The sequence below is a fragment of the Pezoporus occidentalis genome, unplaced genomic scaffold, assembly GCF_034315485.1.
Source record: "Pezoporus occidentalis ecotype Australia unplaced genomic scaffold, CSIRO_AGI_Poc_V1 ctg120, whole genome shotgun sequence".
Classification (NCBI taxonomy): Eukaryota; Metazoa; Chordata; class Aves; order Psittaciformes; family Psittacidae; genus Pezoporus; species Pezoporus occidentalis.
In genome coordinates, this window is record NW_026912995.1 from 1,827,565 (window position 1) to 1,842,252 (window position 14,688).

The following is a 14,688-nucleotide window of genomic DNA, read 5'->3' on the forward strand; positions in this document are numbered from 1 at the left end:
AGTGTGGGTGTGTGCAGGAGCATGTTTGTGCACTTGCATGTGTAAATTTGGGCACCTGTGTATGCATCCATCTGGAATGAATTGGGTTCACATTTTCATATGATCAGACAAATAAACCTGTGATTGGCAGTTAAACATCTTAGATGTCTGTTACCTAAGGCTGAAAACACAATCTGGCTTTCCACTTCACCTCTCTTGGAATGATGTTGGGAACCGTACAGGATGTCTCTATTCCACTAGTCTGTCAATACATTCCTTACATCCAGCAGCCTGCTCAGTTATGACTGTTGTGCCTGCAAACAGTTACAGCAACTTCTTTCATTGTTTAGAAAGCATTAAAAAAAGCCCATCAGATAGGATGTAGGTTTCCTTTGGATGAGCTGCATTAAAAATAGTACAGTGCCCTGACACTGGCTCTTTGGAGTACAGAAATGATGCTATTACAGGAGGGCGTTTTTGTGCTAGGCAGTGTGTAAACACTTCATAGCAAATAGTCCTTGTTCTCAGAGGGTTTGCAGTGTCGATAGACAAGGCATGCACTGAGAGAAGGACCTTAGACCAAATAAACATGTGATGGCAGCAAGTCCCATGCTACGGCCAGGGTTATTTACCACTTTGGGGCTTTTTTGTCTGTTTTGTGATGGAAGTCACAAGAGGACTGAAGTGAACTCAGGGAAGAGAAAAGAGTAAGTGAAACTTGGAGAAGTGGATGCAAGGGTATGGCTTCTTGGCACAAGCTGAAAATCCAGGGCAATGTGCTGAGAAGTTTGGAGAGAACAGAGGGCAGGAGCAGAGGGAGAAGAAGGTGTTGAGGAAGGCAGCAGGCATGACAGGAGAGACAGTGGTGACCCTGCTGGGATCAAGAAAGGGACCGAGACCTGGGCTTGGGGTGAGCTGGACACACTGAGGTGGTCTGAACGTGGGGTCATGAGGCCACTGGGGAGAGGAAAGAAGGGGGAAAGAGGAGGTGAGGTTTAGTCTTGAGTAGAAGCAGAGCGGGGATAGATGGCTTGGCCTCGCACTGTGCTGGTTTCAGGTTCAGTGGAGTACTTTCCTGAAGGCAAGGTACAACTTTTTACATTTAAATAATGATTTACTGATTACTAAGGCTAGTGCTTAAACAAAACTCATCCCAGTAAGTGAAATCCATTATGAGAGTACATCTGCATTGATTGTCATGTTAGATCTTTATCTTCTCCCAAGTGTAGGATGGCACATTATCTCAGTTTTCTTCAGACAGATGGTTAATCCATAGTCTTTTGCTGCCTCAGCACACCAATTGGTTATGAACTTGAGGCAGATGGAAAGTTGAAGTCAAGTTCTGTATGTAAAGAAGCGTACATTGGTTAACTCTGTGGAGGCTTTTAATTTTCTTAAGTGAAAAAAACCATGCCAAATGTTCAATGGAAATATTCCTGGCATCTCTACTGCAAAAAGAAGTCCAAGCAGTGGAAACCAATGGTCTCTGTTAAGCAGTAAGACAGGTAGTGTTATCACAGCCATACCACCGGACTTTTAAACATAGAAACTATATTTCATAATCCATCTTTTGCTGTAAATGGATCCAAAAAAACCAAATGGTGACCACAAAGCTTGCAGACAGACACAGCTGAGCTGTGGACAGATGGCTTGAATGTCTGTCTTCAAGCAGAGCTTTCTGTAATTCGAGTCATCAGGAGCTGTTTAAAAGTGTATAGGTGCATGTTCTTTTCACATCATGGTTGTTCTGAACACTGAATATGAGTTGTAGCACCTTGAGTGTGTTGAGGAAAACACTGGTGAAGTATTCTCACAACCTTATATGGCAAGCCAAGAATTATTCTCCCTGCATTTCCGTATTGTAAAATAGCCCAGTGAGTTTTCTTCCATTTACATTTGGTAACGCTAACGATGAAATAGAGAACATCTGGCCCAGGAGTTGTGCTGATAGTCATGGTTATTTGGCATTGGGGTCCTTATGGTACTGAAGGGTGGGGCAGCTTCTTTTAGCTTTGTCCAAAATCTGTCAGTTATACTGTCACATCTTTGTACAAAAGAGGCTAATAGTAATCTGTGGAGGACTTTGTTCTGGTTATTCATTAGAAATTTAAGTAAATGAAGAGCTAAATTGACCCCAGATGGGATTTCAAGGGACTGTTACTGTAACTAAGAGAAGTTGCCTGGGTACACTCAGGGGATGAGTTTGTGGTCAGTATCATTACTATCCTATAGTGAACTGAGTAGCAGCACAGAGGCATAGAGGGGGTCTGTGAAATCTACTGAATATTAAATACATGGAAATGTAAAATTAATAGAGGTATGCATGTATATAGCAGTAAATCTGTTTCATAATTTATGTAGTTTTTCTCAAGATCTCATATAAAACTGTGAATATAAGGACTCAGAGTAGTGGGTTTTTTTTCCAAGCTAATAACATTAAATCCTGTTGTGTTATTAAAGTAAACTCTCAGGGATGCTCTTGGAATTGGTTTTCTGATTGGGTGGTGTACATTGTACCTTAATACCACTGTTTCTTTAAAATATTTAAAGTAAATACCACTGTGAAGAAAGTTTATAATATGATAGTTGGAAAAAATTATTATATTTCATATATGATTTTTGCTTATTTTTCATCCTCAGAAAATGTCATGATGCTTCATTATAATTAAGTCAAATGATCTAGATATTAGGTGCAAATACTTGCAATATGTTTAAATAGCATTTTAACCTAGCAGGATACAATATTTTAAGGAAAGACTGAACTGCTATGTCTCTGCCATTATGAGTTGTACCTGTAGGTTTATTTAACACTCCTAAGATGTTACACTGGGCTTTTGGTCTTCTCATTAGCAGTTTTGTGTTACTGGTAAAATACAGATCAGCATTTATAGTGAAGAGTTACTCAGCGACAGCAAGACACGCACTAATATTTAGTGCTATCAAAATGACACTTTGCTCATGTAAACATACATACTTATTACTCATGTCTCCCAAGATAATCGTTCGCTAAACAAGGCGAATGTAAACAGGAGGCTATTTTTTTCACAAAGTTGCTCCTTCAGCTTCCTGACCATCTCAAAGGTCAAATCCTTTTCTGTGAGACCAAAAACAGCTGCTGACGCAGTGGTGACAGTGAAGAATGACAATATTATGATCTATGGTATGGGTAAGAACTTGGAGTTAAAGGTTGTAACAGAGAAACATCCTTTCAGCATGTTTCTGCAAACCTTAATAAGTGGCAAAAGAAAAATGCTTTTGAAATGGGCTCTCATTTAGAATGCTTATTTCTTCATATTTTAGTCTTTAAACACTTTTTTCCTGTGGAGGCCTTTACCTGATAGCATTCATCTATATTGCTCACATTTTACAAAAAAATGAATAAAGCTGCTCTGCCACTGAATCTGAACTACTCAGCAGTGCTATCGCTAGCTTTAGTCATAATATCACTGTACGATGAAAAGCTTTATTAACATTTCAGCACACTGAGGCTTGGAAAACCTTGCATAAAGCGCTGAGAATGGAATAAGGGATGCAGCCCAAGCCACAGGCTCAGATAATCCCTGCCCCACCTCATCCTTCACTTTTACTGCATAAAGGACTTCCCAGCTGTGAAAGGGTTTGGGATGGAGACCCAGGTCCTGGTGAGTGCCATGGTCAAGATGAAACCCTAGTAGATAAGTTGGTTTTTTTTTGTCTAGTAGGAATGGTCTCAGTGGCACCGCTGTGAGGATGGCAGAAGGGGAGAAAAATACACACATCAGGAGCTCTTCTGTGATGAGGTGTTGTGGCTTAAAAGATTATCCCAGAAAATTAACTTTATGCCACCTGAAGCCAGTGCATGAGGTCTGGCCAGAAGCTTTGGAAGCTGTCTGCAGAGCAGATATTTGTGCTGCATGAGGTTCAGTGCCAGCACTGGGTTCATCCCCAGCATTCAAAGTCATTTGGGATTTGCAGAGGAGAGCTCTACCCATTTCCCTGCCAAGTAATACTCTACAAGCCTAATGGAAGGGGTTGTGGTTATTCATAGCGGCTTGATTTTTGTTTATTGTGGAGCTGGGGGAGGTCGATTAAATAACAGGTTTGGTTTTGTTTTTAGTTTAATGCAGGGTGTACCACAGCTCAGGACACTTCACTGGGCGGTTTCTGTTGTGCATTAAAAAGGCTTTAATTTCTTCTCTCCAGTTTCTCTTCTGTCAGTTTTGTGGAATCTCAGTGATCTTACTCTGATTAGCCAGTAACTTATTTCTTTTATGTGTTGATTTTTGTCTTAAAAAGTGACATTTCAAGGAGAATCAGTTTTTCTGGACAAGGTTGGAAGCTGGTGTCACCCCATAGTAAACTACTGTGTTCCTGCTCATGGTTAGAAGTGGAAAACACTGACTGCTTGCAGAAATTGGGGTAAAGAGGAATGCTTGCTGTGAAGGATGGTAACTGTCCCTTTTGTGATGTTAATGTTCCAGGACAAGAGAGAATCCTGCTATGGGACCGGGTTTTTTTTTCCCATCAGACTAGAAATATACTAGTTTTACATGGGAAATGTCTTAGAGAAAATGCAGTTAAAAGAAAATAGGAACTTAGGGGAGAATTACCTGAGAAAAAAATAATATTTTGGTGAGAGAAAGAAGTTAGAGAACTGTTTGCCTGTTGCAGGAAAAGAAGTTGCAATTTCCCTTAGTTTTCCAGACTATTCAGTTATTTGTATGTGTATTCCTTGTGCCAAGCAGTTAGGTGAATTTCATAGTACTAAACTGATATTTAAGAGTTAAATGCTGGCAATAAGCAAAACTTTTAAAGTAGCAGCCTGGCTAATGGTACAGCTGCCTCAATGAGATGCACTGCTAGGGCTGGGGGAGCTCAGAAAGAAGAAAAGTCAGCTAATTCTCAGTAGAGAGTAGCAATGGCAGGTAAAAACATTGACAGTTAAAACATACTTTATCATGATTACCACAGAACTCATTATTATGATTAAAGATGTACTAGCCATGACATGCCAGCTACATGCTGCTAGCAGAAAATACCTGCTGTTTGTAGGTTATTATCAACCTCCTTTGAAGAAAATCAGTCTTTCTTTACATTTGCAATGCAATGAAACCCCAGGCATTTCTTTGCATCTTTAATTTAAGCATGCTTTTCAAACGCAGATACCCAGCTGCAGTGAGCAACAAAATACCCGTCACACCATCACACTGGTTGATGGGTTTGTCATGTTTTGTGGTGTCCCACTACACAAAAAAGGAGTTTTTGCAAAGATCTGTGTCAGCATTTTGGATTTGTTGCATTATCTGTTGAAAATCTAATACATGTAGACAAAGAAAATGGAAGAAATAAATGATAACAGTGTTTAACAGGGTACTGCAGCATATTTTGAATGATAATTGTAAATATCATTGCTAATGTTACATGATAGCGTAAACAACATTAGGGGAGATTTCTACCATGAGAAAAGTCATGAAGTGTATCAAAGTCATTGGTTTTAACCTGCAATTCACCTACTACAGAGCATGATGGAAAAAACACAAAAATGCAAATAAAACGCAAGTTCACATGTAGCTAAGCCCATTCCAGAAAGAATTTGTTCTAAATGTTTGAGTTAGTTATTTTCATGGAGAGATATATGTTAAATATCAGCTTCAATAAGCTCAGGTTACTCAGTCAGATAGATGCTGTGCAATTGCAGTTAGTAAACTGACTGCTTTGTGGATATGTCATTCCGCCTATCTTTATTATTTTTTAAATAATTTAGCACATGTGCACTATTAGCACTGTAATGTGAACACTCCCATGCTGAGGATTTTATTTTGCCTGAAAAGAAAATGAGTGTTGTGATTCAAAAGGTTGTTGATGCCTTGCTTTTATGAATAGATATTGTCTTCCTTTTCTGATGAACACAACTCAGTAACTAGGTGGTACTGAGCCTAGATATTATAGGTAGAGAAAGCTATTCCGTTTGCAGTTGTATATATGTAAACTTACTGGATTTGCTAAATACAGAAACTCCAAGACTGCCAATCATGTCTTAAGAGGTCAGTTTATGCCTATTGCATAAAATTAAATCACAATTTATATTTCTCTTTCCAGTGTGGCTTAATTTTGTTTAAGTTTTTATGATTTTGATCCTTTTTGTATCTCAATTTTTTCCTTACCAACTGATGTAAATGCAGCCTTCTATCTCCATTTTTTTCTCCTATGCCTCTTGCTGTTGCAACTTACCTTGGATGGCAGGTTATTGGTTATTGCCTACAGGAGCCTTTTCCATGAGCTAATTTAGCTGTCAGTCTGAAATTGGAAAAATGGATGAAAGATGGATCATAGGCCTGGGGCATGCCTAGACCGATATCTAGCATATCCCTATCTGGATGCACGCTTATTAAAACAGATTTGAAAAATATTTTTCCCAATCTTGCTCTGCCATCATTTCATCCAGCTAAGAAAAACGTTTTTATAGTGGCACTACTGATTCTTTGGCAAATCCCTTTTTTTTTTCTGAAAGGGAGAAAACAGTATTTAGGTACAAGATCAATAGAAAACCAAATAGACTATTATATTCCCTAGAGAAACCCCTAGAGAGAAGACAGATGCGCAGAAATTTAATATTCTTGTAGGCAAAAATCATGAACATGGGGGTTCTGTTCGGCTGAAATGAACTGTGGTAAATGTGGATGAAATAAACATTCTAAAATGAGTAATATATATACAAAAAAAAAAAAAGGCTTTTAGGCTGGGCTTTTTGATTTGCTCTCTTGATGAGGTAGGTGCTGTGTTTGAATTTCTGACCCCTTCAGAAAGTCATTTTGCAACTACAGATAATGTTCATCTTAAAAGTATGGGGTTCAGGCATAACTTGATCTAGTGACTGAAAAGAAGGTTTCTCTCCATCTGTGCTTTTATTTCTTTTCCACAATAATTTGTAAATAAACCTAATCAAAATATGACTATCATTTTCAATGACAAGTTAAGTGTCTCTGTCCACCTTCTGTTCTTAAAAGCCAGATCTTGCTGGTTTATCAATTCAGTGAAAGGGACTTAACAGCTTGAGCTATCTGTATCTGCTGTCTCAGGCTTCTTTCTGGAGCTCCTGCACTACACACCTAACCAGGAAGATGCGGGGTACCCTCCTGCCAGAAGAGCTACAGGATGAGCCTTAAAGCAAAGAGGTAATTGTTTGCTGTCGCACTTCAGTTGCTGCTGTGCATTTTTTTGCAGTTTCCTTGCACCTTGCTGCAAGTCTGTCTGGAGGATTACACATTCAGCTCTTTAAGAAACCACAACCTTTTCCTCCACCCAGCCCTTTTTCCAAATCACATTTGCGTCAGGCTCACCATTTCTCTTCTTCCCAGAGAGCACCTTGACTGCATTCACGCATTAGCTGTAATCAGGTAGACCTTGTGTTTCATTTTAAACACACAAATACCACTAACTATGAAAGCAATGTTGCTTTCTATTCTTAATGTTTAAAACATACCAGAAACAGCTGCAAGCTTCTGGCAGCTCCGACCTTGCCATGGCTTTTTCTACAAGCAAAATGCTATGTTGTTATTTTCCTTAAGGAACATACTGTCCAAAGTACAAGGTGAAATAGGGGTGTGTGTCATATGATACAGGGAAGGAGGGAGAAGTTTGGGAGAAAGGGAGAAATAAAGCAGTAGTACATGTAGTTCTTAAACTATTCCTAAGTGTGTTAAATCATACCCGTTATTGATGTCTTCTTTAATATTAACAGTATTTTACCTCTACAACAACTTCATGTAATTTAGACATAAAGTTGATTTAAGGGGAGTTGGATGTGCATAGTATATCATCTTAGAAGTTGGTACATTAGCATTTTTTGATCGTATTTTTCACTTTGTATCCCACAATCACTTGGAATCTACTTATTCATGAGGGTTTTTATTTTTTTTACCTAAATGGAGTATGCACATGTGCACCTCTTAAATTGTCATTGTAGAGGTTTTGTGAGTGGCTATGATCCTTGATTATGGAATTCCCTAATGGGAAAATACTTTAAGGAGAACAGGACCCTGATTTTGCAAACTTTTAGGTATGTAAGTAGATTTGTTGCTATGTACTTTCTCTGGGTTTAGAGGGGCAAGAAAATCAAATTAATCTCATTGGGCAGTGTGTTTTGGAGTATGTTCCTGAAGAGGGTAAGCATGAATCTGGTTACCACTTATTAACTTATGTGATAAAAGCTGGTCTGCTTGCTCACAAGGGAGCACTGAGAGACAGTGGTGAGAGTAGAGCTCAAATAATACCCTGCCCCAGCTGCTCCCAGGCCCATTCTAGGAGTCCTCAGCCCATCAGAGGCCCATCTGCACAAGCCCAGAGTAGGTCAAGGGCACAAGGGCAGGTGGGAACCCAAATTACAGACTTGGAGGAAGGGACACCCTGTGTGGGCACCTCCCTGGGTTTTCCCAGGAGAGCGCTCAGCCCTGTGATCCAGCTGTGACATACGTCAGGATAAGTCAGTGCTAGAGCAGCTGTGGCACTTGATGGGAGCTCCTGCCTTGGATGTGGGATGCTTAAAGGGGTTCACAGGAAGAGTATTTTGGGATTGTACAGGACTACTTATGGGAGGCTTTGTGAAAGTGACAGGAAAAATTAGTGAAACAGGAAAAAATAGGTGAAACATCAGACTCAACAGTTTCAGTGTCATCCAGTTAAGACTGGGAAAACAGTGGCGGTTTTTTGCATGTCTTTAACACTTATTCCAGCCAAATTTCACAGGGAGGGCACCAGCTGTGGCGTCTCCTCTCAGTGCAGGCTAGTGCAATAGGGCTCGTGGACCTTCTTCATGTCGGAGTGTCATGGGTTAGTAATTCCAGAATTTTGAGGACCATGTAAGATATACGTTATTCCCAAAGAGCTACACGAAGTGGAAAATGGAATCAGTGGTGCCCTGCATGTGTTGCTTAATGTAAAGGCCACAAGGAAGATGAAATTGCAAAGCACTTATTTGGTGTGAGAGTATTATTAACTGTAAGCATTGAAATTATTCAGGAATAAATGTTTTCCTTAAGCTCATATTACTGTTTGAGAAAAAACAGAATTTAATGTCAGAAACTGGGAAAGAATAATACCCCTTTTCTGTGTGTTTTTACATATTTTGGGAGCTGTCTTTTTTATTAGTATAGAAATACATAGGAAGAGAGGTCCACTACATGAATATATGGATCATGAACCTGTGGATATCAAATCTTGTTATTCTTGGTTGAAGATAATCCTGTCAAGTAAATCAGGTAGGTTCCCAGAAGCAGGAGCTTGTGTATGCATTAATGTAGGTCCGGACATATTTCATGTGTGACCATACTTGGTCAGAGGTGCAGTATCTGGCACAGAAACTCCCATCTTCCTCTGAATTCAGAGCACTCACACCTATTGGAAGCTGGAGGACTGTAGTGCAAGGAAGGACTGGGGAAAGCATGGTGTAGGACATGGTTTGTCTCATGGGAAGGTGGAGTTGTCCTGGAGACACTTGCCTTTTGCTGTACAACATTGGTCAGAGCTGGCGAAAGTTAATTTTTCACAAACATCTGAGAAATTGAAAGTCTTGATGAAATTACTGAGCCCTTTGCTTGACATCTGTTTCTTCAGAGAGACCCAGTCTATGTGTAATATGTTCCGCAGTGAGGACTGGGCGTAGTAGCAAATATCAACTGTATTTTTTGGGTGCAGCGTACTTGCGTTTTGACTAATGCTATATTCCTTGGCTTTCCAAAAATTGTTCTGTATCAAAAAGTGGAATTTTAAATATCTGAAGGAAGAGGGACCTGACCCCTTGCAGATTATTCTCATTGTTCAGAAGGGAAGAGATGTGTGAGGAGCGATGCTAAGTCTTTTGTCTCCATGTCCCCTAGTGTTTTTTTCTACTATCTTGTTTGAAAGCAGATTGTGTGTGAAGGGTATTTAAAAATATCCAAACCGATCAAAATCATCTATGGCACAGAGGCAGAAACAGCCAGGAAAACAAACAGACTGGAGATGAAATATGGATGAGATAGACATTCCAGTGTTTCATGAAAGAGAGAGCTAAAAACCAAAAGCCAAGAAACACAAATATAGGGAGTTAAAGTACAGATACTTTATGGTTCACGTTACTGTCTTCAATTAACTGTGATATAGAATTGCATGATTTTTTCCTTTCAAAAGAGAAATCCATCTTCTTGCTTATTTTTCTACTTACTGCTCTCTGTTTAAGTTAATTCAGCAGTAATTGGATACACTGTGTCTAATTCTTAATAAATCAACAGAACTTTATAGTGATATGGACAGTGGCTTTGCTTGCCCCATTATTTCTATCAAGAGTTTTATTCTGCTTCAAAACAATTTGCTGTGAACGCCCTTGTTTGTTTGCCACACTAGGCTTTGTTCTGGCTGAAAACTTTGATTTATTACTGTATATAATTGATGGCTGTGGGGTAGGTGGACTATAGCTATTGCTCCTCCTCTTTTAATCTAGCTTTGCGTAGAAATCCATGTAGTGGAGCATTCTCAAGGGAACCAGGCTGGGAAATTTTCTGTATACCCAATGGGAGGCCATTAATCATAGTGAAGAGTCTCTTACTGGCTGCAAGCATGTTTGTGAAAGTCGGGAAAACAAAAGTGGACCACCTCAAAATGACTGATCAAGAGAATAGATGTTAAAGCAAATGTATTCATTGTGATACATCAAAAAAGAAAAAAGAAAGAAAAGTTTATGCATTGCTACTTACATTGAAGCATATTTATTCAGATAGGTTTGGCACATTTGAAGATATTTTATACACTAATAAATGAGTTTATTTGTAGATGTTAGAGATCAGAATCCTAGGAGAATTAAATAAAAAGACTTCATGATTTCTAATGTTGATTGAAAAGAGAAACTTTGGAAGCAACAGATAAGAAATGCCCAAAATGTTTGCTGAATGCATGTCGGAGCTGAGCTGGTTTAAGAAATGTGCTAAAAAGTCTAAAATGTTCAGTGAGATTTTGATGAATATTTATCACAAAGATGTTTTATGAAAAACAGGCAAAAAAGAATCTAAGAAAAAGTTATTTTTTTGGGGAAGTTAAGAAATCATTTTTCCCGCAGCTTGTGTGCTCCGGCTGTGTCCCAGTGTAGGGGAGGCAGCACCTGAGAGCACCTGCAAGCTCTCAGAGGTGGCACTCACATGCTTACTGTGAACCCCTCCAAAACATGTTTTCAGGACTGAGGTCTCAGTGTTTCTGCAGGTCCTGCTGTCTTCTCATATCCTTCACAAAAAGCCTCTGATCAGTTGCAAACCTAATGGGTTCCAGTTGTGGCCGCTCAGAAGGCATTTATACGGCAGAGTGATTGTGCTAGGATTTGAGTGTAAGTAAGTTGGATATGAGATGGGATTTTTGTGATTAAAAATTTTTTTGCCCAGCAGGGAGAAATAAAGGAAGAGGCTCAAATGCAGTTTTTAATCACTGACAATCTGTATCTTTTCCCATTTAAAAAAACAAATAGTATAGAGAGATATTGTAATATGACATGACATAAACTTTATTTACTAGACAAAAGTTGGTTTCATCTAGTAAATTTAGCCTTCAGAGGCTAAATTTAATGCAGTCAAAGGTAATGCTACAGTTTATTTTCTCATGAACGTGTGGTACACAAGCATACTTTAATCAGTTATTTTATCTCGCAGAAACGCTTCAAGTGGAGCTCCCTACCCAGCGATTTTAGCCTATGCGCTTTAAAAGGGTTACTCCAATTCATAATTTCCATGAGTAATGCTTAAATATGAAAATGGAAATAGCGCTTTCCATAAATTAAAATCTGCTGTTTTGATAATCTGATAAAGTAAGATGGAAACATTTTCTCCAGTAATCAGTACAGTAAAATCTACAACTCCTCCTGACGAGTTAGTTATAAAGTTACAAATGGCGTTGGGAGCAGTAACTTAAATCTTAATGCAAAATGCAGAGGAATCAATGTTCATTCTGAAACATTAAGTATATTTTTTAATGAATTTATACTAAATTTATGGCAGTGGGGAGTAGGAGTGAGTGACTTGCATTTGGTGGTTTTTTTTTACGATCAAGGGAAAAAAATAAACTTTCCTGTGATTAAAAGAAAAAAAACCCTCTTCTTAGTTTGTCTTTTTCATTATTTATGGAAAAGGACTAATTTCAGCTGCATGTTCTGCAATTGCCAGTATTTTTATCCTGTATTTATTCAGTACTGTTATGCATATTAGCATGACTTCGTTTCTTTTTTTTTTTTGTGTCACGCTAAAATGAAGTCAAAGTACAGTCTATGTCCCCAAAATGTGTATTAATGGTTGACATAAAGCACATGTTAAGACCTGGTTATTTCAAGTTAAGCATATGCTTAAGCTGCTGTCAGTGGAGATGGCTTCCCTGAGCTGCAGCTTACAGCCTTACGTACTTCGTTAAATTACAGCCTTGTCAAACCGAGGGCTGTGTCCTGTTTTAATGGTGTTCCACAGATGGATGTAGTGCTGCCTCTAATCTTAAATCCGTTTTAATTACTGCCCCTTCACTTGTTTTCTTGTTTCTTGGCATTGTAGAATTCCGAGCGAAATGAAGTCCAGGCTTAAGTGTTCATCTCAACTATTCATCTTAGCTTTCCTTATTGTTATGTTTATGTGGAGTTTTATTAGACTCATGGGATCAAAATGTATTCCCTTAGTTTTACAAAAACTGAGTAGCTATTGTACGTCCTTCACATTTAAAGTAAACACAGCGAGATTTAAAGTGTTTTGGGTTTTTTTTTTTCAACAACTGAAATATGGTGGTATATTCTAAGTATAAATCATAATTTCATTATCAACAGAGAGAGGTCCAAAGCAATATATGTGTATAGTTGAATGATGTAAGTGGCATTTGTGTGTAAAATGTATACCCTTGCCCAAGCAAACACTTCATAACAACAAGAGTGTAAAGGTATATTTAAAAACTGAAAGGCTTAAAGCATGTTACTTATAAGTTATATGGAATGCAGCTTTTGTAAAATATGAAGCTCACTGGATATGATCCAAACCAGCTGAACTATGTTAAAAGGCATAATAAACAGTGCTAGCTTTGCATGCAGTTATTTAATTGGCAAATAGATTTTTCTATCACTGTCACTGGCAATAGGAGCCATTTGATACCAGAGCTTGGATTAAATGTTTCATCAGTAGTGCCTATTAAAGGATCTTTATGGAACAACAAGTTAGTCCCCTGGGCAAGCCCATGTCAACTGCAATAAAGAGATCCACACAAGTGAATGAGATGTATTTTTGCAGGATTTACAGGGAGACTAGGATTCACTTTTCTGTCTGGATGCTTTCGAAGGCTGCTTCCCATTTTGTTTAACAACAGTGTCTGCTGGTGGCAAATGCTGGATACTGAGCATTGCGCATCCAAAGGATTCTTACGGTGTTCTTGTGAAAATGGATTTATAAGTGGTTGTCAGCTTTCTGAAAATAGGTGAGTCTCTGATAAAAGCATGTGCTTCAGGATTTAGGTAGGTTTAATTTTCTGGTAAATATTCTGCATCTACATTAAGCCTACTGATACTTCAAGAAGCTGCCTTGGTTTTTATCTCTCTCTTTCAGGAAAAAAAAATCCAAACCCCCCTGAATACCTCGTTCCCCCTTTTAATACAGGGAAAGTGTAGTTTCTGTGGATTTCAAGATTGCTTGACTTTATTTAGTCCACTATCCTGCTCCCAGTTGTCTCATGTGTGCGTGTAGTTAGTCCTTGCTGCAATGTTTTATAATTGGTGAGTATAATATATACATTTGTCATTTTATATCGTGTTGGTTGAATTTAGGAACATTTTTAAAGTTCATTTTGAATATGTATCTCTGTTTGTCGTGGAACCTGAGTCTGTTCTTCTTGGCAACAAGATTAATTTTTCCCTGGTTGATTTTAATTTCAGGCTTTTTGTTTAATACGTCTTCCAGAAATTCTTTAAGAACAAGCAAAAATACATAACATAGCTGAAGCCAATTGCATCTAGTATTCGTTTTCGTGTCTGTGTAAGCATGCTGGGTATACATTTAAGTCTCAGCTGTTCACTGGCAACTTTTTGATCTGAACAGATGATACTAACTTCCTTAGCTAGGTTACTGCTTTCTGAAGTTTAAAAGTGGTGAGCAAATGCCTCTGAGCTTGAATTAAATGAGTCTTAAATTAAGATGCAAACTCTGGTAAATAAGCATGTTTCAGGCTTACTTGGAAAAGTTCAAACTTTTGTTCTGAACTGACTGTTCTCCAGCGTGAAGCAGAACTTGCACTGCTTTTACTTAAAGAATGGTTTTGGGATTCTGGTGGGAGTATGAGTAGTCCCAGTTCACACACTTGGTAGTTTGCATTCTCAAAAGGTAAAGTATACCAATTATGATTTTTTATATACATAAATTATATTATACAATTATACATAGCAATTATATATGTATCCATATACATTTATATGATTTGTGTTTATAAATATATATAATTTGTATCTTTCAAAGTATATATATCTTTCAATATATATATTAAAAATAGGAGGGTTTTCTTTTTACTTAAACACACTCTCTTAAGTCTCTTCATTGTGTTCTTGTCATACATAGGGAAACAAAACCACAGGTAAGTAACTTCTAAAGCTAGAGATACAAGGGTAGATTCCTACCTTTACAAAGGTTCTTTTACCAGAACTGGTAGAGCAGAAATACTTCTAAGTAGTAGTGTAGTATTTGACACCTACCAGATCTT

General features: G+C 38.2%; 1 protein-coding gene and 1 long non-coding RNA gene across 4 annotated transcripts in view; one reads left to right on the forward strand and one right to left on the reverse strand.

The window, feature by feature from the left end:
- RARB (retinoic acid receptor beta) overlaps positions 1 to 14,688 on the forward strand; it is a 329,638-nt gene that overhangs the window by 81,827 nt on the left and 233,123 nt on the right. The gene's annotated exons all lie outside the window — the stretch shown is intronic.
- LOC134157824 (uncharacterized) overlaps positions 9,622 to 14,688 on the reverse strand; it is a 308,975-nt gene continuing 303,908 nt past the window's right edge. The window contains exon 3 of the long non-coding RNA XR_009962480.1: positions 9,622 to 9,632. This is a non-coding gene — a long non-coding RNA (uncharacterized LOC134157824). The remainder of the gene's footprint in view (positions 9,633 to 14,688) is intronic.